The sequence below is a fragment of the Misgurnus anguillicaudatus genome, chromosome 12 (assembly GCF_027580225.2).
Source record: "Misgurnus anguillicaudatus chromosome 12, ASM2758022v2, whole genome shotgun sequence".
In the NCBI taxonomy this organism is placed as follows: Eukaryota; Metazoa; Chordata; class Actinopteri; order Cypriniformes; family Cobitidae; genus Misgurnus; species Misgurnus anguillicaudatus.
This window is the reverse complement of record NC_073348.2, coordinates 17,593,743-17,619,880: the sequence shown is the minus strand read 5'-3', so window position 1 is coordinate 17,619,880 and position 26,138 is coordinate 17,593,743. Positions and strand designations below refer to the sequence as shown.

Genomic DNA, 26,138 nt, shown 5'->3' with positions numbered 1-26,138 from the left:
TCAATATATATTTTAAGTCGAATTAAGCTGTTTTAAATAGTGAAATAAAAATGTAAATGGGAATCATGAAAATTCTATTTGTGGTGGGCCACCACAAATAAATCAATGTATGGGAAACACTGAAATTATAGAGTACCTGCCCGAAGGGCTACCAGGGATTTTGCCATTTTGCGAGCCCTGATAATTGAAATCAATGTGATATTAAACTAGGATGCTCATCATTAGATTGAGACTTTAGCCTGAATTTCGCAATAAAATAAAAAAGATGCGATGAAACATACTTTTCTAATGACAAAAAGGCAGCATAAATGCATTTTACCTTGGAATAGCAATAATAAATGTTGTTTAAAGGTTACACTGTCTAAAATGTTGCCTTCACTGTTTATTATCATGCCCAAAATGAGACACAGACTGGTTATCATGACAGTGCCAGAGTTTAAAGGGGATATACAGGAAGGAAGCACTCCTCAGATATTTTACAGTAAACAGAAGACGTGTTTTATGTCGAGCCGTTGCACAACTCTTGCTGCTTCATATTCATAGTAAGAGAATTTGTGAAAAGCGAGTTGACCGCATGAATTCACGTTTGTCTGGGCGTCTTTCATTCTTATCCTTACAGTCGAGCACAGCCAGGTAAATTTCCCCAAGCTCGCAGCTGTGTCCTACATGACTGGATTAGCTGCAATAATCTGTATTGCTGAAACCCTGCATAGTGGCTGTTACATCACTTTATTATTTAATAATTTGTCTTTTTTCAATAATCATCCAAAGCCCTCTAATAATACCCATAATCTTTCTACGCTTTTTGGCTCGATTTGGATGTGCGTGTTAAACCGGTGTAAGTCGTCTTTGGCGCCCCAATACAGGATGTGTTAGAAAGCGAGAACATGCAAAGATAAATATTTTGGCTTTCGGGGGCAAATGTGAGGGCGATTTTGAGTAGAGGCTTGTTCTGAAGATGGTTAAAGCTCACAGGCTCCTTTTCAATATAAACAGTAAACAGTGAAGTCTTTGTGAGGTGAAAGCTTGACTAACTGTCAGTTTCAGCAACACTCTTCCTGATTAAGCCCAGACTTGAGCAGCTGCTGTGTGTGTGTGTGTGTTTTTTTTTTTAATGAATAGATGTTAAAGTTAAGCTTTGTTTGGAAATGAAGAAGTCCATTCAGCTAGTGGTATTTTAAGGTCAGGGGAAATTTAGATTTGTGAACAGTCACAAAATTTTGCTTTTTTGCAGTTGGTCATAAAAGCAGACAGGGATGCTCTAAATGTACACCATTGGCTGAGACGATATTGCTCTTTCAAGATAGCAGAGACAAATGTAGCAATGTTTTAGAGCTATTAAAGTATAAATGGCTTTCGTGTAGCTTTGTATAATAAGCCATAATAGGATATTATATATAAATATGATGCAATTATAATAGAATTTACATGACAGACACTAATATACATCCTATAAAATATACATTAGACATATACTTGCTAAAATAGCACCGAGTATCCAACTTCAAAGCCTTGTAGACTATTATTTTCAGAGTTAGTGTCACTAATATGCATGTTTTGAAAAAACAATACATGAATACCAGGTTTCCTTATTTTTGTTTGTCATCTGTCTACTATACAAATTTACTGAATCGATGCTACTACAGTGATGCTACTAACCTCCCAATTTGAAAATGCAAAGCAAATAGAATATAAACGAGAATAAATATGATCATGGATTAATTTTCAAGTTCTCTTACTTCGATGACAAACTGCTCTAAAATTTTCTGTGGACAAGCGCTGCGGAAAGCCCTTGTATGAAGCTGGTTTGGGCGAATATTATGCAAATTGCCAACATTGTGCACACTCCGCTCATGTAGACAACCCCAAAATCAATAACATAACAACAAATTCATGTGGGTATTTATGAAAATTTTAAATGTGTGTGTAAATACGAAAACGTACAAGTATAACGTCGCTGCCCGATGAAACTCACGTATGTCCAAAAAAGTTACTTTTCAGGAAGTGAAAAAACACCGTATTTCAAAAGCAGTTGAATGTAGCGTTGTCATACTTGGTACGGCATCTTTACATGTAACATATTCTTGCCAGTGTAATGATATAATCCACATTTGACCAAAATTGAGTTTAAATTGACTTACGTGGATATTTTACAGTAATGGTGGTTGATATGCGTTCTTCCGATCATTAATTAGAATGGCCAAGTCGCGTTTCATATTGACAGATGAATACGCTCAGTTTATTAAATAGCATACGTGTTAGTTTATTAAATGTGCTTAGTTTATTTAATATTAATTATAAATTTATTAAATGTCTCTTGCAAACTATGAAGGGACAATGAATCAATACACTGACATGGTAATGCTAGACAGATACTTTGTTTGCACAGTCCTACCGTAATTTTGTCACTCCTAGACGTACGTCTGGCATCAGAGGGGAAACGTTTACCTCGATGAAGGAAAGTCATTGTTTCACCATGCTATGTTTATTCGGCTATCCAGTGCTGAGCTTCGATGAAACTTCACGAGACCGGCGAGATGTTTCCACTGGGCGGGAGATACGTGCTGTGATTGACAGCTTTGACACCAAATGGATATACGTGAAAATCAGATGACATGATTTCACAACTTTTCATTGGCCATTTAGATATGTGAAGCATACTGTATACGGAAATGAACCTGGACCTTCAAGCCGTCGAAAAATCTCAAAATCTGCAAAATGGACATACGTGGTTTTCATCGGACAGCGACGATAAGTGATTTATAAGTGATAAGTGAATGAGATGCAATTTTTTATACATTTCGTAATATGCTATTTGAAACAAGACATATTTTACTTAAAGTTAGCAAAGAAATAATGAATGTCATATAATGAATGTCTACCAGACAAAGTGTTTTTATTACCATAATTTAAGCACTGTTTAAATATAGCAGGGTTTCCCGCAGCACTTTGCAGTTCGGGCGGCCCGCCTAAGCTGGGAAACCCTACTGCCTTAACTAGGTCGTCAAATAAAGAAATAAATAAAGAAATAAAGAAATATCGCTGCACAAAAGGCCGTCAAGTGCATCTCGGAGAATAGCGCGGACCCACTTCGCACCTGTCTGGAGGATAGCCAGTTGATAAGTGGACTTATGTTTTGGGTTTATTTAAGCCTGTTATTGTATTAGTCTATAGTTCTTGCAAATTTAAAGTAAGTTAGCTGGTGTTTTTTTTTTTTTTTTTTTTGAGCAACCTGCTAGCTAGGTTGCACGTGCCTGTTGATTCGATATAATTGTTGAGCGCTTTTGTTAATTATGTGCATTATTTACATGCTACAGTAGTTAGACTCCTTTAAGATAATGTAATTAATAGTGGGAAATAATACATTTTTACAATCTTCGCGCTATCTATCTATCATCGTTCGCCAGACATTCTACAAATATGCTTCAATTTGTGTTTATTAACCCTTTAGTTTCACTTCATCACGCAGCTATTTTCGTTAGCTGTATCTGTTAAAAACATTTAATTCATTAATAATCTAGTATGTGTTCATTTTCTGTGTTTGTTTCTTCAAAATTAAGTTTTATTTGAGTGTTTTACATAAAAATATTTCCATTTTCATCATGACGCTTACGCCCGCCCCTTTGATTGTCACGCCCTGGCCATGAACACCCACCCGACCCTACCACCTTAACTAACACATTTTCTGTGGGAAACCCTGTATCGCATACCCCAGTTACAGACTTTTACATGGAAATTATTTTTTTAGAGAATCTTAGAGTTACCTGATTAACAATAGGTAATTTTTTCTGTAATTTTGCAAAGTTTTATATGTCTCTTCAAAGTTATGTCTTTGAAACAATTGGACCCTCCTCGTGATAAACACCAGTCCCGTTCAAATGGTGCTTTAGTGTTCGTGCGGCCCTTGTCCTCTTGTATGAGTAAGAAACTCATGAATGAACTCTTTCTGTGATGCTGAAAGTCATTTGGCAAGATAAGAGGGCCTTTAAGACTACTGAGATGGATAATCTCTGTGCCATTTACCGCACAATCTTCACTAGACTTCACTGTGTTGTCTAGACACTTAAACACTCAGTCTTTTGGGCCACTTCACTGAATTGCTACTTTCAGTGACCAGCATTTCCTACTGTCTGTTTACTAAGATTACTATACCATTTTTCATCAGCTGTGGTTGAGCCATGGTCAAAAGATTTGATCTGAGAGAGAGAGAAAGAAAGAAAGAGAGCGAAAGAGCGGGTTCTTTGCTCTATTAGCTCTTCTAAGCCTGTGTCTGTGGGAGTCTGGGCTAACAATACTGCTTTGGCAGCGGAGGGTATGGCTTTATTGCTTAAACAGAGCTGCAATGCTCTGCATGAGATCTCCGCAGGATGCGTCTGGTCTCATGGAAGGTGCTTGGATCCTGGTGTGAAGCCTTATTTGCTGAATGGCAGAGGAGAATCGTTTCAAAACTTGCGAGTTAGAGAGCTCTTCACAGTGGAGGTCAGCGACACGACCTTTTGTATGCGAAACACAGTTCGCATTCGGGTGCATGGTAGGGCTGTGACGATTAATCACGTTTCCCATTAAAAATACCTGTCTGAAAACGATTCTGAACCACAAGGCTGCGATTCTGTGTTTCATGCACAGTTCATGCGTGTATATACTGTAGCTTGAGCTTTTACAGATATCATTTAGTAAAACTGGACTTTAGTCATGACTCATTTGATAGTTTTGCATTGAAAGTCGTTTTAAAAACCAAAGCCGATACGTTTTTTTAATGCTGTGCAAGATGACTTATCGTGAATCAGTGATGTGCGATACATCAAATAGGAGATGTGTTACCTACTCGACTTTTACTGTAGGTTAATGCGCTTACAGTATCAGTAAGGCCAGTACTGATTAAGATGTAACTTGCTGTTTAAAGGTATCTGAACATCTCATATCAGTACTTGAGAGGAGTATTTAGCAGGTCTTGTGCTTCATTTTTGTCTGTGTTTTTTTCTGATTCCGGTTCATTAGCTCTTTGAGAACATCTGGGTGTCTAATGCTGAGATTGTTAAGTGGGTTTCTCTGCAGTCATTTACTTCACAGTAAAGATCTTTATGGATTTTCATGGTCATTTGAATTCATGAAAATCTGAATTAATTCCAGTTAAAGCCATATAAAAATCCATTCGGAAAAGGCAGAAATAAATCTTGGCTAATTGAAGAATTATGTGATTTTGTTCTTTGCAAGAATGTTTTAGTGCGTCCAAAATTTGCTGGCTTTAATGTTTACAGGTCTTTGTTTTTGATTTCCAGCATCAGATATTTATCGCTAATGGCTGAATGTCACGAAACCCATTAGGAACAAAATCAAAAGATAGATTTATTTTTCTTAAAGGCACACCAGGCAAGTCTGAGTATTATTTCTCTACTAGCTCCCCCTAGTGCCTGGGAGTAAATGCTTTCTATATCTGAGACTTTATGAGACTGAAGGACACCGGGTCGGATACAGCGAACTTGCAAGTGGGGTATTCTTCCTACAGACGGTAGGGGCGGGCGAGAGGGTCTTCATTCGTCATGTAATGAGTCATTTAACCATATACCGACTTACGAAGATGATTTATTAACATAAAAATGCTGCCTTGTGTCCCTTTAAAAAAGAAAAATGAAGCCTGTTTTTTAAGAATTCTGCCTTGTGGCATTTTTATTACAATTAAAAATATTTTAAGTACATCTTCAAAATGTAAATAGATAATCTTTATTGTAAATGTATACAGGTGCAGTCAGTACAAACCCTTAACAATGTAAAATTACCAATTTTAATATAAGAAACAGAATGGCACAACATACTTTGATGACACATTGACCGACATTCACTGCATTATTAAGACGAGTATGCACATTATGATTTTGTAAAGTATTGCACGTTGAATTGTTTAGCACAGTAGTGCACATTCAGTATTGTTTATAAGGTATTGTTTCTTACTGTATTGCACTTATTGTATGGTACAGTACATTCAATGTTGTCTGAAAGGCATTGTTTCATACAGTATAACACATTTAGCATATTATAAGCAAAACGATGTGTATGTTCCACACATCCTTATGTTCCTGTAGCTCAATTGGTATTAGCTCAATAGCACCGCACTAGCAACACGAGTCATGGGTTCAAATCCCAACGTACATACATATTGATAAAAATGTATGGCTTGGATGCAATGTAAGTTGCTTTGGATAAAAGCATCGTCCAAATGCATAAATTTAAGTATAAATTTTCCCCAAATGTACAGTAGTACCTTAAAGGTGCAGTGTGTAAATTTTGCGAATTGCAACCCATGGCTCAGTCCACTGCTCTTCCCTCGCTTTTGAAACGCATAGAGAAGCTACAGTAGCCACCACCGGAAAAACATGTCATAGAGGGAGACATTTCGTCCCCTTTGAATTATAATGTTCTATCTTCATCCTAATCAGTTTTTAGATATTGAGCTTCAAAGTTTTTGCATTAAATATATGAAAACTTATATGGGGAAGAGGTTTCTTTCAAACATGAAAATAGCAGGGACCCTAAATGTAACCTTACAAAAAACCAATACTGGTGCACATCTTGAGACAAAATGATGGCACTGATATATGTTAAGATATGTCAGTGCGAGATGTTTTAAAATTAAGGCAGCTCAAACATGCATTTTAGTCTGGGACTAGGGTAAGCCCTGTCCGGGAAACCTTAACTCTTTCCCCGCCATTGACGTGTTAACTCGTCAAGTAGGAGAAAACGCTTCCTTGTCATGAAGAGTTTCAAAAAATGCTGGCGCTGGCTGGCAACTTTTTTTTTAAAGCTTGCGTGAAAAGTGTTAAGAGTCTTAACATTTTTTTATAACAGTTCATTTTTATTGTAATATACAGTAAAACTACTTCAAATGTGGGGAATGTGCTTAATTTGCTAGGCTATGAAATAATTATAATGTGTGCTTAAAAAACAACAACCTGATACATTGTTTGTGCAAACAGCTTATTACGACGTACATTTATGTTTTAGGAATAAGCGCCCTCTATGGGCCAGCATCTCATTAGAACCTAAATTATGAATAAAATGGATACCCTCTAAAAATGCTGGGTTGCATTGCGTCAAAAAGGGACAAGCCCAGCCCGCTGGGTTGTAATTTAACCCATGTTGGATTGTTTCAGCCCAAAATGCTGGGTTGTTTTAACACATTGTTGAGTCAAATATAAATATTTTCTGGGTTAATTTCAACCCATCTGCTGGACCCACCTTTTTTGACCCAATGCTTGGTTGAAAATAACCCAGCATTTTAAGAGGTGTATGTGTTTTGCTCAGAATGCCTCAATTAGTGTAATGTGTAATATATTAAATTACATTAACAGATGTTTCAACATGGCAAATTAAACCATTAACTGTAATTCAAAAACTGGCAACCATTTTGTGGAAATAAATTTGAATGTTAATTTAGTGCTGCATAATTTCCTCCTGGTAGATTTTCTGAAGCTAAAGACTGGTGGTATTTTATAATTATGGCATACCTGACCTTTACAGTTGCTGACAAGAGAAAATCAGGGTTTGGCCAGCAGATTTCTAGAGCAACGTTGCAGTGTTGCAGTCAAACTGGTTTGTCAATCCCATTGGTAATGAAAACCGATGCTTTGGTATGATATACATTCTGGGTTTTACAAACGTCTAAAAACATAGTTAGAAGGGCGTTTGCCTCTTTTTTTTCTTTTTTCTTGAGAAAGAACCTAACCTGACTAGGAACGAGTTTGTCTTGATAAATCAGTTGAGAATGTGTGACTCCAATTTAACTTTCCATGCCATGCTAGTTATAGGCATTATGGCTCAGTGGCAAAAATGTAAGATTAGATGGTGAGATATCCGATCTTAATGTTTATGTGGCAGACTGATAGTAGATTATGAAAGCCCTTATCAGTTGAAATTTATAGCACAGACAGTGCCTGCTTGACATACCCGCAGTTGACTTAATCTCATTTGGAAAGCAGCCTCTCTGCAGTATTCAATGTGGAGCAATGTGTTGGAGACAATGCCTTAGAGCTCTAATTGAATTTCGCTTTACTGCCGATCCTGCGTGGCTCCTCGCATTTGTGTGGGGATTATACCCAGAAATAACATGTCAAATATATAGACCTCACATATATAGACCAGGAATCACCAACAGTACAATGCACAATGGGATTGCTTTCATAGCTTTATTGTTTTGCATCTTTATCAATTCATTCTTCATGTGTCACTTAAGACGTGTTTTACTTGACTGTTTTTGGTTATTAGTTTATTGTTTTCTCTTTGTAAGGCGTTATTAGCTTGTAATTTTGACAGAAAGCAGATAAAATAAATGACCATGGCCTTTTATGTTTGAGGTAGCCATTATTCACTTCAGACTCGGACAAATTTGTTTTCATAGGTAATTGAGTATGCGGGGCTTTAATGTATCATACTATCTCACATAAGAGTGTAATTATTGATGTTTGAATTAGAGCTCTGTACATTGATTACACTTCTGGTAAAGCCTCTGTTTTAGTGCAACTTGATCAATGAGTGGCACTAGAAACCATCTAAATGTCTGCACTCAGGTACGGGTCAATACTGATCTTCATATGAAACAACATTGCTTTTCATATTGTATTTTTACTGTATGTAAACCCAAATCCAATTGTTTTCTGGTTGTCTAATTTGCGTTTTTAAGGCTTCAATGGCCGAGTATCAATATTAACAGCAGGGAAATGCAGAAATGTTTGGTATTTGAGTGTGGTCAGTCAGGGTAAACTGATCGTCGAGCAGATCTGTTACTTGTGTGGTGTTATTTTTGTCTGGCTACAGAAAACCAAACGCTTGATTTCATGCCTTATAAAGCATCTGCAACCTTTCCTTTTTCCTTCCCTTTTCCATTCTTCCATTTTTTCATTCCTTCCTACCTTTCTTCCTTTCCTTCCCTTTTTCTTTCTTCTTTTATTCTTTAATTTTTCCTTCCTTCATACGTCCTTTCTTTTTATCTTTCTTCCTTCCTTCCCTTCTTTTTATCTTACTTACTTACTTTTAACTTTCCTTCATTCCTTCCCTTTTTTCCCCTCCTTTTAATCTTCCCTTTTCCTTCCTTTCCTTCTTTTTCCTTCCTTCCTTTTTCCTTCCTTCCTTCTTTTTATCTTCCTTCCTTCCTCTCTTTTTATCTTCCTTCCCTCCATTTAAATTTGCTTCCTTCGTTCGTTCGTTCCTTCCCTTTTTCTTTCCACCTTTTAATCTTCCCTTTCCTCCCTTCCCTTCTTTTTCAATCCTTACTTTTTCCTTTTTTCCTTTATTATTTCATTTTTCCTTCCTACCTCCCTTCTTTCTGTCTTCCTTTCTCCCTTTTTATCTTTCTTTCTGCCTTCCTCCCTTCTTTTTATCTTCCATCCTTCCCCTCTTTTTTATCTTCCTTCCTTTCATTTAACTTTGTTTCCTTCCTTCCCTTTTTCTTTCCGCCTTTTAATCTTCCCTTTTCCTCCCTTCCCTTCTTTTTCGATCCTTCCTTTTTCCTTTATCATTTCATTCTTCTTTCCTTCCTCATTTTTTATATCTTCCTTCCTTCCTCCTTTTTATCTTCCTTCCTTCCTTCCTTCCTTCCTTCCTTTTAACTTTTCTTCCTTTCTTTCATTTTTATTGCCTTCTTTTATTCTTTCCTTCTTTCTCTCCTTCCTTTCTTTATTCATTACTTCCTTCCTTACTTAATTTCTGGTATCCCTTCTCTTCCATTAATCCATTTTTCTTTCTTCCTTCCTTTTTTCCTTCTTTTTTACTTCCCTCCCTTCTTTTTCTTCCCCCGTTTTTCCTTCCTTTCTCCTTTCCTCTTTTCGTTTTTTTTCTTTATGTCCCTAATTTTTAATTTTTCCTTCCTTTCCTTCCTTCTTTCCTTCCTTCCTTTCCTTTCTTCTTTTACTTAGACCCTTTCTTTCTTTCTTTCTTTCTTCATTTTTTCTTCAATTTTGCCTTCTGTGCTCCCTTGCTTTATTTTTTGCTTTCTTTTTTCTTTGCTTTCTTTCTTTCTTTCTTTCCTTTGTTCCTACCTAACTACCTACCTTTTCCTTATTTTTTTAAACCTTAAATTTAGATTTTTGCTTCCTTCCTTTTTCCTTCCTTCCTTTTTTCCCTTCCTCGTTTTACTTATTTCCTTTCTTTCTTCCTTTAATTTTTCTTCCATTTTTTCCTTCTGTCCTCCCTTTCTTTTTTCCTTATTTTCTTTTTCTTTCTTTTTCATCCTTCCTTCCTTCCTTCCTTCTTTTCGTCGTATTATTTTTAACCATGCTGGGAAAATATTGGACAGAACACACTGCTGGGTTAATAATTACCCAATGTTGGGTTGTATTTATGCAACATGGATTTTAGTAACCCAGCTGTTGGGTCAGTTTTAACTCAGTAGTGTGTGTTCTGTCCAATATTTACACAACATGGGTTAAAAATAACTGAGACATTTTTAGAGTCTTTATTTCTTCCTTTGTTCCTTAATTTTTCTCTGTCCCTTCCTTTCTTCATTCTCTCTGTCCTTCCTACTTTCCTTCTTTTTTCTTAAATATATTTTATTCTTCCTTCCTTCTTTGCTTCCTCGTAAAAAACAGTTTTTTATTTATTTCCATGTCCCCTCACCCATCCCGTCCCCTGATAAAACGGTGTTGTCTGCTTCGTAAACACAGTCACCGCCATGCAGCTTAATTTTTCTATTGGGGAGATTAGAGATGGGCCAGTGTCAGTCGTCTCCCGGGAAAAACAATTTTCAGCTGTGGATTTATCATCAAACAATCATGCGTGCTCTTTCTCCAGTCACTGCAGTGATATTGAAGCTCATGGAAAGACCCGGGAAGAACCACAACAGTTAAGTGTTGGCAGGATGCCCATCAATGAAGATGGAGCATATAAACACGGGCTTGGTCAATTTCAAGAGTCCCCGGCTGAATCATCAGAGTGCCCACTAGAGACTGACTTCTAATTTTGGAATGGAAGGGAGTGAGCTTTTGTATAGCAGTGAGTTTTTTCAGGGTATTGTGCTGACTATGCATGGCTGATTTTACTTTCTACATTCATTCACACAATTATTTTTATCAATTATTTGAGATAACAGGAATCATTGTGCAGTCCAGTCATACATTGTCTTTATAATAGCAGTGTAATGCAGTATTACACCAAAGGTCATGTGTTGCATTGTTTTTGTTGATGGCTGGTTAATGGAAACGTATTACAGGCTTGCTTTTTTAGAGCTAGACATGGCTAAAACTTAATTTATTTTAGTTGTGGTGCATCACCAAGTCTACTGCAGTTAGGCTGGTGTTAGGTTCATATGACACTGATTGGATGCATTACTCACAGATCGTTTATATTAGATGCATTCTTCCATTCAACCCCCCCACAAAAAAAAATGCAGTCATGAGATTTCATTTTTTTTCTAACGTTGGCTGTTTTCAACCTGGTGAGACACCAAAACCAGTGTTGTTTTTGGCAGCCCTTTTAGTTTTAGTCTTAGTCTTTTGGACGAAAATGCTTTTTAGTTTTAGTCACATTTTAGTCGCTTATAAACTTAGCGACTAAAATGTTTTAGATAGTTTTAGTCAAGTTTAAGTCAATTTTAGTAAAAAAAGTCTTTAACAAATTAATTAAGGTTAAAAGGTATTGGAAATGGGCTTAGGTTTGACAAGTAGATACATGTAAAACCTTAAGCTCACCATGAAATGTGTCACACATTTACCGTTGTCTCCCAATATGCATTCCGTTTTTCTTTCTGATGGATTATACTGAAAGTATGTCCATAAATCATCTCGTCGTTTCCGTTTATTGGTGTCACCGCCACGGTCCTTCGATTTAGCCACAGCCGCAGGTGTGTTGTTGTGGTGTGAAATCTGATGCGCGTGCGCGGCATGGCGGCAGCCGGGTGGTGGGTGTGCACCCAAAACACGGATAGGAAGCGGCAGCATTGCTGATACTTTTTAGCTAAAAACAGATTACACCCAAAATTGCCAGAAATTACATGCATCGTGAACGTCAGACTTATAATCATTCCGTCTCGTCTCATCAACAAAAACTCGAAAGCATCTCGTAATGTTTTCGCCACCTTAGAGCCATTTTTAATTAGTCATCGTCACTTATTGTCATAAAAAAAGGTGCGTCAACGAAATCATTTCGTTATCGTCATTGTTGACGAAAACAACACTGACCAAAACGACAAAACTTCAGTTTAAACTGTCAGCAATACTAATGTAGTACTGGTCAAACTCAATAACTTATTAGTTGTTAATTTATGACACATGCAACTACTTTTATATTTTTTTGCATTTGGCATTTTATCCAAAGCGTCTTGCAGTGCATTTAAGCAATACATTATTTTTATCAATGTGTTTACCCTCGGACCTAAACATGCCATTGGCAGAGGAATGCACATGTCTGAGAACAAAAAAAAAACTGATGGTCATAAAAGTCAATAATTTTAGTTTGTTTTTAAGTCTGAGGGATTTATTTGCGATAACAACCTGGTTGGCGGTACATTATCACACTTATTACATGGCTAGTTACTATACGAGTAAATAAATATAGACACAAACTTTTAATTTAATATCTTTAATTTGTCATTGTAAGAAAAGTAAACCTTCTGTGAGGTAAGCTATTGGCTGTATAAAGACATGTTAATACAAGTTAAAAGTCCATACAAGATGAACATTCAGTTTATTAATTTCTAAATAAAATGTCATAAATGTTATTAATTGTGCCTATTTATACTCTATTCATTTATAGGGGTTAAACTTGCTCTTAGTACAAAACATTATAACCAAAAAACCTTACGTTTCACTTCGCTACTTTTATTGTAGTAATTTGGAGTAAGTTTAGTTTTCGCCCCCTGGATCTGGATCAAACCCCTAGATGTTGTGTTCTGCAGTGAGGCGCTTCTGTAATAATGTACCACCAGTGTAGTGCTTGAGGATCAGCTTGGGTTATCAAATGGAAATCGATTTACCCAATGTGCAGAAATAGTCAATGGTCACTCCAGAAGCACCAGCTGGAGTTACCGTTTACAGAGCTGGTAGGTCGCATCACCTTTTCGCCTCCAGCAGTGTGTGCTCGCCTGTCATCCGCCCCGTACTGGTGTGTGATGCAGTACGCCTCTGTTATCTCCCTCTCTCACTGTCTGCTGTCTGGATATCGCACATTGCAGTGAACAACAAGCGCAGGGTCAGTGCCATTAAAGGCAGTGCTAGTGTTTGTACCTGCTCAACAAAGACAGGAGAGGGATGGTAGATACGTGAACCGGGTCAGTGGTGATTCAACTCCTACCACGCATGAGGTGCTCGGGGGTGACGTTTAAAAGCAGCCCACCATGTGCATTCAAACACAACAGTGGGGGCATTAAAGTGGTGTAATATCTTTCTGTCTTGCTCCACAAACAGAAAACCTGCAGATCGGTGCCATTTTGTATGGATATTTTTACCCTGTTATTTTTGTTGCTGTACCTTTAAGAATTGTGTTTGTAAATGTGACCCTGTCTGTAAATGGTAAACAAACTATAAACATTTCTTTCTCTCTCTCTTTCTCTCTACACAGATCCTGAGACATCAGCGTCTGTCTTCTGTGAGCAGGTGCAGGAGAGGGCCAGGACGTAACTGCTGACGGTAGGTGACCACTTTATTGACCTCTTAGGTGTAAATCAGTAGTGCCCAAGATAACTGGGTGAACTGAGTTACCTTTTTGCTGTTTTGAGAACATGCTTGGGTTACAACATCTGAAACCACCTCATTCACTATTTACTTTGGGTGCGCGGGTTGGTAAGGTATAGTTACTGTAGCTTAACTGGTGAAGCCTGGCATCTAGCGAAATCAAGCTCATGTGTGACCTTTAGGATTAAACCCATAGTGATGAATGTAAGCCTTGAATGGACTCCAAGTCTCTTTGGATAAATGCATATGTAAAATGTATTTGCCCTTACTATATGTTATTCTTTGGCGAGGGCAAGATGGTGCCTTGGGGGTGAATGATAGTTTTGTTGTAGTACAAATCCTACAGATGTAAACACAATCACACTCTTTTAGAGACCAAATATATATCACTGGAAAAGTAATTGCACACCTTTGTGTCCACAAAAGGATTCATTGAGCTATTTTTGGTTTAACCATCCACTGGCACAGAAAAAAGCCAATTTATCATGGCTGTTAAGTTGGAATTGCGAAGTAAAGTGCTTGGAGCAAAAATAACAAAGTAGATGTGGGTGTCATTGATTTTTGTCTTGTCCGAGGCAGAAATTAACCACACATTGTGTTATTTTAAGTCTGCTCTCTTTGACTCATTGACGGGTCGTTGTACAGATTGCTTGTTCGGCATGGATCTACTTCACCTCTCGGACTCAGTCCAGGTCCTGGTACAGAACAATATGCCTGACTTTTTGTCCATTTGTGGCCAATGGGCGCATTGTCTGGCAATATTTATCACAACGCTACAGTAGTCTGACACAATAAGGTTTGAACCTTGCCATCATCCCTGTAGTCTCCCCAGGTTGCTTCCTGGATCGTATCCAGAAGCCCCACCCCCAGACCCCAAGCGCATGCTTGCGGTACGGGGGAACCACGTGAGTGTATTCCCAGTCTGCCTCTCATATTCCTGTGCACTCATCTCTCTCCATCAAACACACACTCTCTCTTTCGCCGCAGTGTCCTTGGAAAAGCCGTGACTTTGGCAGCCACATCTGTCGTTGCGGTTTCAGTCGATCTGACATTTGAACATTAATTGTTCATTTTGCATATGAATAATGCAATTTTTTTTCAATGTTTGTGCATTTTGTTTTTAAAATATGTAGCCAAATATGTATGACCTTTCATGGCTTCTAGTGTGATTTAACAAGCTGATTTATTTGCTTTTTAATCAATACTATTTGTATGTGAAAGATGTATTATAGTGTTTGTGATTTTTGGACTTTGAAAGTCACTTATTTTGGCATTTTTTAGGTGTTTTTTTAAGGAAGCATCACTATTGCTCATTTTTAAGGTTAGGGATTTGCATTGGATTTGGCGTGTATCTCATCTAGCACAATTTGTGCTATGGGCACAAACTCAAACTGTGTGGCTGGATGACAAGAGATCTATCTTTAGTTATTGGACTTAAATCCTAACTGAGTCATATTCACAGTAAGAAATGCTTGAGCAACCACCCAGAGCCCGAACAACTGCATAGCAACACGCTACTCTGTCATATGGACAGAAGTTATTTATTTTTTTATATTTTGATAAAATGTTGCCTTTTTACACAACCACTCAATTTAAAATTCTAACTTTTTAAATATTTGATGAAAACGAAAAATTACTTTCAAGGGTTAAGACAATGGGTCTCATTTATAAAACTGTGCGTAGGATCCTTACTAAACGTCTACGTACGCACAAAAGCCAAAAATGGCATACGGCAAAAAATATTAAGACTTATAAAACAAAAGCAATGTTCCCATTATAAATCACAGATCACCTGCAAGTGTGCATACATGAATCATCCTCAGATCCCACCCTGCAAGCCCATTCTCCCATTAAGTTATTTTTTATAAATCACAAACATTGCGTGGAAACTGACATACGCACGTTTCCAGTCCCGTTTTGTGTGTACACACGCTTTATAAATGAGACCCAATATGTTGAAATCTGTTCAAGAAAGTGCTTCACATCTTTTATTTACCAGTTTTGATTCCCTTTCATCTACCATCTGTCTCTCTCTGTTTCTATCTGTCTGCCTCTCTGTCTGTCTGTCTGTTTCTATCTCTGTCTGTCTCTTTCTATCTGTCTGTCTAATTCTCTGCCTGTTTCTCTCTGTCTGTTTGTACCTGTCTGTCTGTCTGTCTGTCTGTCTGTCTGTCTGTTTGTTTTTGTATATCTGTCTTTCTGTCTGTCCGAGTCTGTCTATTTTTATCTGTCTGTCTTTTTATAAGTCTGATTCTCTGCCTCTTTCTCTCTGTCTGTTCGTTTCTGTCTGTCTGTCACTCTGTCTGTTTCTGTCTGTCTGTTTGTTTCTGTCTGTCTGTCACTCTGTCTGTTTCTGTCTGTTTGTTTCTGTCTGTCTGTCACTCTGTCTGTTTCTGTCTGTTTGTTTCTGTCTGTCTGTCACTCTGTCTGTTTCTGTCTGTCTGTTTGTTTCTGTCTGTCTGTCACTCTGTCTGTTTCTGTCTGTCTGTTTGTTTCTGTCTGTCTGTTTCTCTCTTTGTCTGTCTGTTTCTCTCAGTCTGTTTCTGTATATCTGTCTGTCTGTCTGATTCACTGCCTTTTTCTCTCTGTCTGTTTGTCTCTGTCTGTCTGTCTGTTTCTTTCTGTCTGTCTTTCTGTCTGTCTGTCTGTCTGTCTGTCTGTATCTTTCAGTTGTCTGTTTCTCTCTGTATGTCTGTCTGTTTCTCTCAGTCTGTTTATGTCTGTCTATCTGTTTCTTTTAGTCTGTCTGTTTTTCTTTGTCTGTCTGTCTGTTTGTCTGTCTGTCTGTCTCCAAGTCTGATTCTCTGTCTTTTAGTCTCTGTTTGTCTTTCTGTCAGTCAGTCTGTCTGTTTCTTTCAGTCAGTCTGTCTGTTTCTTTCTGTCTGTCTGTCTGTCTGTCTGTATCTTTCAGTTGTCTGTTTTCTCAGTCTGTTTCTCTCAGTCTGTCTGTTTTTCTTTGTCTGTTTGTCTCTAAGTCTGATTCTCTGCCTCTTTCTCTCTGTCTGTCTGTCACTCTGTCTGTTTCTTTCAGTCAGTCTGTCTGTCTGTCTGTCTGTTTCTTTCAATCTGTCTGTATCTTTCAGTTGTCTGTTTCTCTCTGTATGTCTGTCTGTTTCTCTCAGTCTGTCTGTCTGTCTGTCTGTTTCTTTCAGTCTGTCTGTTTTTCTTTACCTGTATATCTGTCTGTCTCTCTCTAAGTCTGATTTTCTGCCTCTTTCTCTCAGTCTGTTTCTCTCAGTCTGTCAGTCTGTCTGTCTCTAAGTCTGATTCTCTGCCTCTTTCTCTCTGTCTGTTTGTCTCTGTCTGTCTGTCACTCTGTCTGTTTCTTTCAGTCAGTCAGTCTGTCTGTCTGTCTGTCTTTTTGTCTGTCTGTCTGTATCTTTCAGTTGTCTGTTTCTCTCTGTATGTCTGTCTGTTTCTCTCAGTCTGTTTCTGTCTGTTTCTTTCAGTCTGTCTGTTTTTCTTAATCTGTATATCTGTCTGTCTCTCTCTAAGAGGCTGTTTACACTTGGCATTAACATGTGTTTTCGTCGATCGGATCACAAGTGGACGACGTTAATGCCAGGTGTAAATGGTGTTCAAAACGTTTTGAGCTCGTCCACTTTCGACCACTTTCAACCACATCCAGAGGTGGTCGAAACCACTTTCGATCGGAACGCTTTGGAGTTGCGGAACACACATGTGGTTGAATGCGTTCGAACAGCCACACGCGACCGCCTTCTCTCCGCCCATTTATCTAATCTGAGGTATTATAAACACAAGTTTTACGTCTTTTTTGACTTCTGGCGTGAACATTTGGTGAACAGCGCTATTTTTAGCCTTTCATTGATAAAACTAAAGCGAAGGATCTCCGTAGTTTCGTTTTGAAAGCGTGTGAAAGTTGCACGATCCTATTTCATCAATTGCGCTGAAAATTCAAAGAAAGCTCTTACATACTCATGTACAAAACACTGTGCAGCATGTTTACTTGCTAAACAAGCAGTGCACTCCGACATTATTAGTTTGCGTCCATATAAACTCATAATTACTCCCGCTCGGGTTTGAATGACAGCAGAGAGACTCGCCCACCGTCTCACAGACCACCCCCTCATAGTATTCAGCACAGAAGCGGTCGAAAGTGGACAAAAGAGACGGATTTAAATACCAGGTGTAAACGTAATGTGTCTCTCTCGTCCACTTGTGATCCGATCGATGAAAACACATCTTAATACCAAGTGTAAACAGCCCCTAAGTCTGATTCTCTGCCTCTTTCTCTCTGTCTGTCTGTCTGTCTGTCTGTCTCTCTCTCTCTAAGTCTGATTCTCTGCCTCTTTCTCTCTGTCTGTCTGTCTGTCTGTCTGTCTCTCTCTCTCTCTAAGTCTGATTCTCTGCCTCTTTCTTTCTGTCTGTTTGTCTCTGTCTGTCTGTTTGTCACTCTGTCTGTTTCTTTCAGTCAGTCTGTCTGTTTCTTACAGTCTGTCTGTCTATCTGTATCTTTCAGTTGTCTGTTTCTCTCTGTATGACTGTCTGTTTCTCTCAGTCTGTTTCTGTCTGTCTGTTTCTTTTAGTCTGTCTGTTTTGCTTTATCTGTATATCTGTCTGTATGTCTGTCTCTAAGTATGATTCTCTGCCTCTTTCTCTCTCTCTGTTTATCTCTGTCTGTCTGTTACTCTGTCTGTTTCTCTCAGTCTGTTTTTGTCTGTATGTTTCTTTCAGTCTGTCTGTTTTTCTTTGTCTGTCTGTTTGTTTGTCTCTAAGTCTAATCCTCTGCCTCTTTCTCTCTATATGTTTGTCTCTGTCTGTCTGTCTGTCTGTCTGTCTGTCACTCTGTCTGTTTCTTTCAGTCTTTTTGTATGTATCTTGCAGTTGTCTGTTTCTCTCTGTCTGTCTGTCTGTTTCTCCGAGACTGTTTCTGTCTGTCTGTTTCTCATTGTCTGTCTGTCAGTCTGTTTCTCTCTGTCTGACTGCCTGACTGTTTCTGTATATTTGTCTGTCTGTCTGTCTGCCTGTCTGTTTCTTTCAGTTGTCTGTTTCTCTCTCTCTGTCTGTCTCTCTCTCTCTATCTGTTTCTCTCTCTGTCTTTCTGATTCTCTCTGTCTATCTGTTTGATTTTGTCTGTCTGCGTGTTTCTCTTTGTCTGTCTGTTCTTCTCTTTCTGCCTGTCTGCCCTCTTTCTCTGTTTTAATCCGTCTGTCTGTCGGTCTGTTTGTACATCTGTCTGTTTCTGTCTGCCTGTCTGTTTCTCTCTGTCTGTCTATATCTCGACTGTCTGCCTGCCTGCCTGTCTCTGTCTGTTTCTCTTTCTTGTTGTCATTTCCTGTCGAATCATTTGTGCCACACGCAGTGCAGCATTTGTTCTCTTTGAGTTTTTGTTATTGCTGCCTCTCTTTCTTGTCCCTCCGGCCTCATATCTGTTTTTCATCTTTTTCCGCTGTGTTTTGAGCTGGGTTGAGTAGATGCATCTTGAGCGTCTCTTCAGTGCTGAGCTAAAGGCTTCTGCCACAAGCTGTCTGAGGTTCCCATTTAAAACTGTCGACTGCTGAGACTCCTGAAGTCATGATGAATGCAGATAAACACAGATACACACGAGACATGCATGTTTGCCTAGCTGTGTGTGCTGTTTAAAAGGCCATTTCTAATGGAGCATTCAGTACAGAGAAACAGACAAACAACACGTTTCACTATGCACGAGTAATTGATACACGTTATCACCTATATATTTTGATAAACAAAACCAAGGCTGCATGTCAAACCCCTGTATCTGATATATTTGTCCTTGGTGGCAAACCATACTGTATTTATCTCTTAAAGTCACCATAAAAAAGGTCTCTATACATTTTGTTAATAAACATTAGTATAGTAAAGCCATACAAAGCACTGTTGATATATCTAAATTGCAATCCGGTCATTTTTAAGTGGAAATACTTCCACCCTACATGATTTCCCACTGGATATTGTGTTTTACTCCGAACTACAGTAGCGGATGACACATTACACAAGTTAAATGTGTTGTGCCTGTAATATTACTCTCTCTCTTATGTAGGTGTGCAGCTGCAGGTTGCGTTGGGAGTGTTTGTAATGCTGAAATTATTGTTAGATTGAGTTTTTCTTTAGCCACAATCTCAATCCCCAATCTCTCACTTCAATAAGACCCGTTTCATGTGTCTCTGTGTCTCCTTTGTCTGTCTGCATCTGTTTCTCTCTCTCTTCTCCTGTCTTTCATTCATCCCACCCTGGGAATCACAGAGCTGCTACTGGAAAGATGTAGCCATGACGACAATTCCTGCGGGATGAGCCGGCACAGAGCCTCATTTTTTGTCTTTTGTCTTACCGTGCAATCTCTCTCGCTCTACTGCTCTCTTTCTCTATCAAAGTTTTGTTGGCTTGCCATTGGTACAAGAAGTACCGTGTTTGGGTACTTTTGTTTACTCATAACTTGGAATCATTTTGTGTAGAATTGGAAATCATTATTAAGAAGTATAGCTGATGCGTAAATACCATATGCTGATATTAGCTGTAAATGTGGCCAATTAGTGCCAATATAATTTTAATGTTAGGTGGTGTCATTAACTAGTGTTTCTATATGAACTAATGCAACTATTAGATTGCTTAAACAACGTTATTTTGTGTATTTGGTATAATACAATATGTTTAGGGTTAAAAAACACATTATTTTCCACATTTTTGTAGCTCCAGATTTCACTCTCTTTCTGAAACACTCTGTCTCCATGATTGGCCAGCTAATATGTACGTTGTGATTGGCCTGAATACCTCTGACGTCAGCAGGAAATGTGACGCTCCTTACCATGTTTAAAAGATTCGGTCGCAATGCTAACTGGAGTTAGCTTACAGGCTGTGAGACCGAAGCGAGATGAATTATGATAATGTCGGTCTTCTCTACATCACCAATCTCAGGAAGTAAACTGTTGCCTACAATCCGTGTGTTTGTTGTTGTCTAAGAAAAGAGATTTACATTGAAGACGATAACTTGCGTCATCGTTTATTTTGGGGTTTGTACATTTTGCATATTGTTAACATGTACTAATACACACTTACACAGCAAAGGAAATGTAAAAATGTGTATCGGACCATAGGTGCCCTTTAACCAGTACAACATACTGTAATATACAATAAAAAGCAACATTATGTTACCACAATATTATTAAAAAAGTAATAAAAGTAAAAAAATATATTAATTTAAAAACATTAAACATTAAACATCACAATACTGAAATATGCAATGAAACATAAAAAAAGACTATAAACAAACTAAACTTATAAAGCCGAAATGACCCAGTAAACACATGACCCCAAGACTGGAAAATCTGTCTGATCAGCGTCTAATAGAGCAGAGTCTGATGCATTCAATACAGAACGCCGAGTGCCGAGCACGCTCTGTATTGCAGGATGAAAGCTGATGAATATGTAACGAGAAGTGTAGCATGCACTGGAAATAAGTTCAAAGGTCAAAACTGCAGCTTGGAAAGGAAAGGCGCACACACACGGAGAGAAATGAACACATCTTCCTGTCTCGTCTCTGCGGCTGGTACAACTGCGGCCCCTGAGGTCACTGAACTCTGTTAGGAATTTGGCACTTTGCTGAGACAAGCCGATTTTCACCTCCTTACACACAGCCATCACCCATTATGCTCTGTGCACCCACACACAGCTCATGAGCCACATATTTGTTTACTTTCTTAATATAATTTAACCCCTCTCTGCCATGCACCTATGTTAATGAGAAAAAGGCTGTGTGTAGAATAGCATGGTAGCATACTATGTATACAATTGCATATAGTACTGTATGTTAAAGGTACATACGATATACATTTTTATGACCTGCAGCATTGACTAAAGTGTGACGAATACAGCAGAGCACACTTTTAAGTACTGTATCTCATAATGCAACGAGTTCGACGTAATGAACAAACTGATATGATGCCTGTTTTTGTTTCCAATGCCTGTTTTTTTTGTTTTGTTTGTTGCAGTGTTATGTATCCATTATAATGAGGGCATGTGACGGATGTAAGACTTTTACTTAATAACACATAATGGACACCACTGACTGATTGTTCTGGTCATGTGATTATGATATAAAGTCATGTGACTGACAAATGCACACTTTTGCATACTCTAAACAATAGTAGGCAATATACAGAAAGCTAATTTTCCATTCAAAACATTTCCTGAGACAGGAAATTAAAGTTTTAAGAATTTACCTCTCTCTTTGTCTACCCATCTCTCTCTCTCTTTCTCCCCCCCTCTCTCTCTCTAACCATGCTTGGCATCCCTCGCCTGGTTATGATGTTTTTAGCCATTTCCCCTACTTCCTGTGTTTTCACGTGTGCACCATTGAACTTTATGGCCTCGGGCGTGAATTCCCCAAGTACATGGTGGGTTAGGACCATGCAAGGTGCACACCTGTAGTCTGTGCCACTCATAAAAGCGCACATGTGGCTGTCACAATAAAATGTTAACCAGGGTAAATTATATTTCTACAGAAGCCGAGAGAGGACATGCACTATAATTTTTTTGCTTGCTTGTTTTCTCTTGATCACGACTTAATTTTCTCATGATCTCGAGAAAACAAAAGTGGTTTTCTCGTTTTTCTGACATGATAATCCAAATGTCATAATGTAATTTCCTGTCCACAATATTTAGTGTATTTTGAAGTGGACTGCTAATGCATATGAGTTGGGGTCTTCGCCGTTACCACACATGTAGCTAATGTGTAGCCGATAGACTTAAAAAAAAGTTGGACGGTTCATGTTTGTGAACTTAAGGACCATCTCTAAAGTAATACTGTACACGTTTCTATATTCAATAGTATTTAACAGTTTATTTAAATAAATATCAAACATCTAAAAATGTGCATAGCTGACAACCACATAAACACATTGGTTTGTTGACTTTCAGTCATTCCATTTAAATGCTGTTAAAAGTAGAAACGTGTATATTATTGAGTAACTTAAAGACCGTCCCTAAATTCACCACTGTAAAATTGTAAATATTGACAAATCTATTTCAGCTTGAGCAAATCTCTGATGAGTAAAATCTCATTTGTTCATCCATGCTAATTTAGCAAAATATGCTTTTGCTGTTTACAAAGATACAACACGTTATATCAAGTCCACGTGAGCTTTAATCACATCTCAAGAATACAACTTTTGTTATGTCGAGATCACGAGAAAACAACTTTTGTTATCTCGAGATAACGAGAAATTAAGTCGTGATCACGAGAAAACAACTTTTGTTATTTCGAGATAACAAAAAATTAATAATAATAGTGCGTGGCCTCCTCGGCTTCCGTATTTTTCTGCATTTTTTGCTTTACATTACATTTAAATACTTTTTTCAAGTACTATTTTAATCTCAACTTCTCTCCTAATTGCTTTTGTTAAACTTTATTTAACATTAAGCGTTATCAAACAGCTAAAAAGCTGTACATTTATTGTATTTACTATGTATACTTGAGCCCATACCAGTCATTAATCAATGACGAAAATTGCTTGATAAACTTTAACCTGTAATTAACATGCTTTGTTATTTACATGCATCACACAGCATATCATCATAAGGTTTGGTGTCTTTCCCAAACAGAGCATTTGGGGAATACAAATAATGATATGTTTTGATAGCATCAATTTAATACTCTCTTTGATTTACTTTTGTGTTGGGTTTTTGTTTATTTTGCTGTATTGTATTTCAGTTTGTTGTATAACAATTCTGTTTATATAGCTAAATCTCTTTTTATTTATTTTAAACGCAATTAAACTTCTGAGAATTGCCTCTAGAAACCAGCCTGTTCAGGCTTTTAAGTTATAAAAACGTATAAAAAATTCATGTTTGGAGTCGAAGAGAGAGAGAGAGACACGCTAAAACAAAAGGAGCTAAACACATTTGAGCAGAAGAATAAAGTTGGGGGAGCGACTGAAAGAGACTACCACTGAAATATTTACGACAGCACTTAGCCGGATTGACCGTAGACTGCATGTCCAAGTGCATTGTGGGTCTTTCTTACTGCTTAATACTAAAGCGGGCAAGCGATTGAGTTATTCCAAGGGAGTCCAGGATCGTCCTAATGAATTGCTGTTGTCAAGAAACATGCCCAAATTGACCAGGAATGAATGGATTCAGTGATCCGTCTCTAGTTGGCAGCCGAAGGTTTTGCGCCGGACATGGGTGCATGCACATACACACAACACAATTCTGTTTCCTCTTTTGGCTTCACCCACACTTGTTAAAATTTCCTGTTTCGGTACAAACCCACACACCGAGTTTGTAACGCATCGTCTCGCCGCCTTCACAAACTCCTGAGATGGTTCTGTAGAGATACTTGGGTCAAATTAGCATAGACACGCGCGTTTGAGATGCAGTATAGTGTAGCATGAGGCAGCGTGGAGCCTGCTGTGTTGATTGCAGCAAGAGCAGATGGTGCCCATGATCCCGGGCCATGACGGCTCAAGGTTGGATGCGACTCGACCGGAGAGCTGTCGCAGTACTCCACCCTGCATGATAGCATTAGGCTAAAAAGAGAAAGAGAGGAATGAGAAAGAGAGAGAGGTTATATCATGGATAACAGGATTTTTCTTGCTCTTTTGAAGTGAACGCATTCAGTGAACTGTGTTTATATACTTTAGTACAATGGTTCTTATCTGATTTCTCTTTAGGATTTTACATTGGTCATTTGTTTTTTATTTTTTAAACCCATTTATGTTGCTAACCTTGTATGCATTGTTTACATTTTGCTTACTAATTGTGTATAAACGGTTTCATCAAATGCACGTGCGGTGACGCAATACGCGTCTGGTCCGAACTTTACTTCCGGTTTCAGTTTTTTTAATGGTCTGACTAGTTGCTAAACTGAACTCTTGTTGAAAATACCAAAAGTTTTGGTTTTATAGGTAATCTACATGTTGTTTATTTTGCTTGTTATATAAATAAACTACGTTTAAAGTACTTTGTTGTTATTTATTCTTAGCAGTGTTTACCGGAAGTTACTTGCATGCTTTGTATTTTTTATTTCTATTGTTTATGATTAAAACATGGTTTTCTTCATGACATCAGATTGCCACGATTCAAGAAATCATACGGAGACATCTGCTTTTTAATTGTTCTTGCAATTACGTAGGTGCGATTATGTAACGTGTGATTTAAAGTCGCCATCACAATAAAATGAAAAATTTTAATTTGTTTTGGAATATTGTGGGATTTTTTACAAATCTGTGAGCTTCATTATTATTATTATTTTTAATGTGCCCTCATAATCTTACAATCAAAAACGCAAATCTCCTCCTCCCTCAAAACTATCTCTATATGGTATGGCAGGTGGGCGGGGTCCGGGAGAAGATCGCTGCGATTAGCAATTAGCAACACGACCCAACTTCAAATGATCCAATCAGATCTTGATGGACAAAATCAAATCCAGCCCTCCCTTATTTAATTTCAGAAGCCGGTTTCACTTGTATATACATCACCACCATGTGGAAAATAAGGCAATCGCTAGTTTCATGGCGACTTAAAGCAACACTAAAGACTTATTGCTCTTTGCTCCCCCTACAGGTTAAAAGTGTAATTGTTCATTACCACTGTCATAAATACTGCAGCATAGCTGGCTCTGATTGGACTGTAGGTCTGCCGTAAAGCAAGTTTTTGTAGTTTTCACTCAAACTACAGGACCACTACCCGGCGGTTGGAAACTTCTTTAGTGCGGTTTTGGCCCATAGAGGGCTGCAAAGCGAATGTGAAAGTGCCGTTCACCCTGTTTTGAGTGGATGAACCACTGAAACTTTTTTGGAAACGTTATTTTAACGTAAAAAAAAACTCTTTGGTGTTGCTTTAAATAGCAGTTCACTTCCGCAATTTAGTAGGATTGCATTCATATTAGCATCGAACTGTACTGCAGTCCACGAGAACCATACCCCAGACCACCCTTTTTAGGTGACTCGGGCGCAGTTCGTGGTGCGCATCCGAGTTCGGAAAACAGTGTTCACATTAGTGTTGTAGTACTCGAGACCGGTCTTGTTTTTTTTTTTATAGTCTCGACTATCTTTGGTCTCTGTCTTGTCTTGGTCTTAGGGATTGTGCACACCAAAACTTTTACACCTACTAGTCCACACATACAAAAAAACTGAATTCTTATGTCAATCATGCCATAATAAATGGCATGTTTTGTTTTCATTCTTCCCTGGATACTACAACAATCACTGAAAAGAACTGAAATCACAAGAATTCACAACCAGAACATTAAACATTCAGGGAAAGCAGTTATGTTTGTCCCATATTTCGTGTGTGTGCTCAGAGCAGAGAAAATCTTTTATTCCAGAGTTTTCGTTATGCATCATCACTGAGGTCTGAGTCAAGGAAACAGGAAGGTGAAGATGATTTCACCACAGTGTTACATTTAGCTGTTGTCTCTATTCTGAAGGGGCACTTTAGTATATCAGCAGGATACAAAGTGTCCAGTTTACTAAAGCAGCACGTTCACACTTACACACAGTCTGG

At 38.1% G+C, this 26,138-nt stretch overlaps 1 protein-coding gene across 7 annotated transcripts in view; it reads left to right on the top strand.

Annotated features, from left to right (window-relative positions):
* strbp (spermatid perinuclear RNA binding protein) overlaps nt 1-26,138 on the top strand; it is a 114,512-nt gene that overhangs the window by 29,853 nt on the left and 58,521 nt on the right. For all 7 annotated transcript variants that reach the window (XM_073874039.1, XM_073874041.1, XM_073874042.1 and 4 more), the window contains one exon: nt 13,543-13,610. The gene's annotated coding sequence lies outside the window, so the exon portion shown is untranslated. The remainder of the gene's footprint in view (nt 1-13,542; nt 13,611-26,138) is intronic.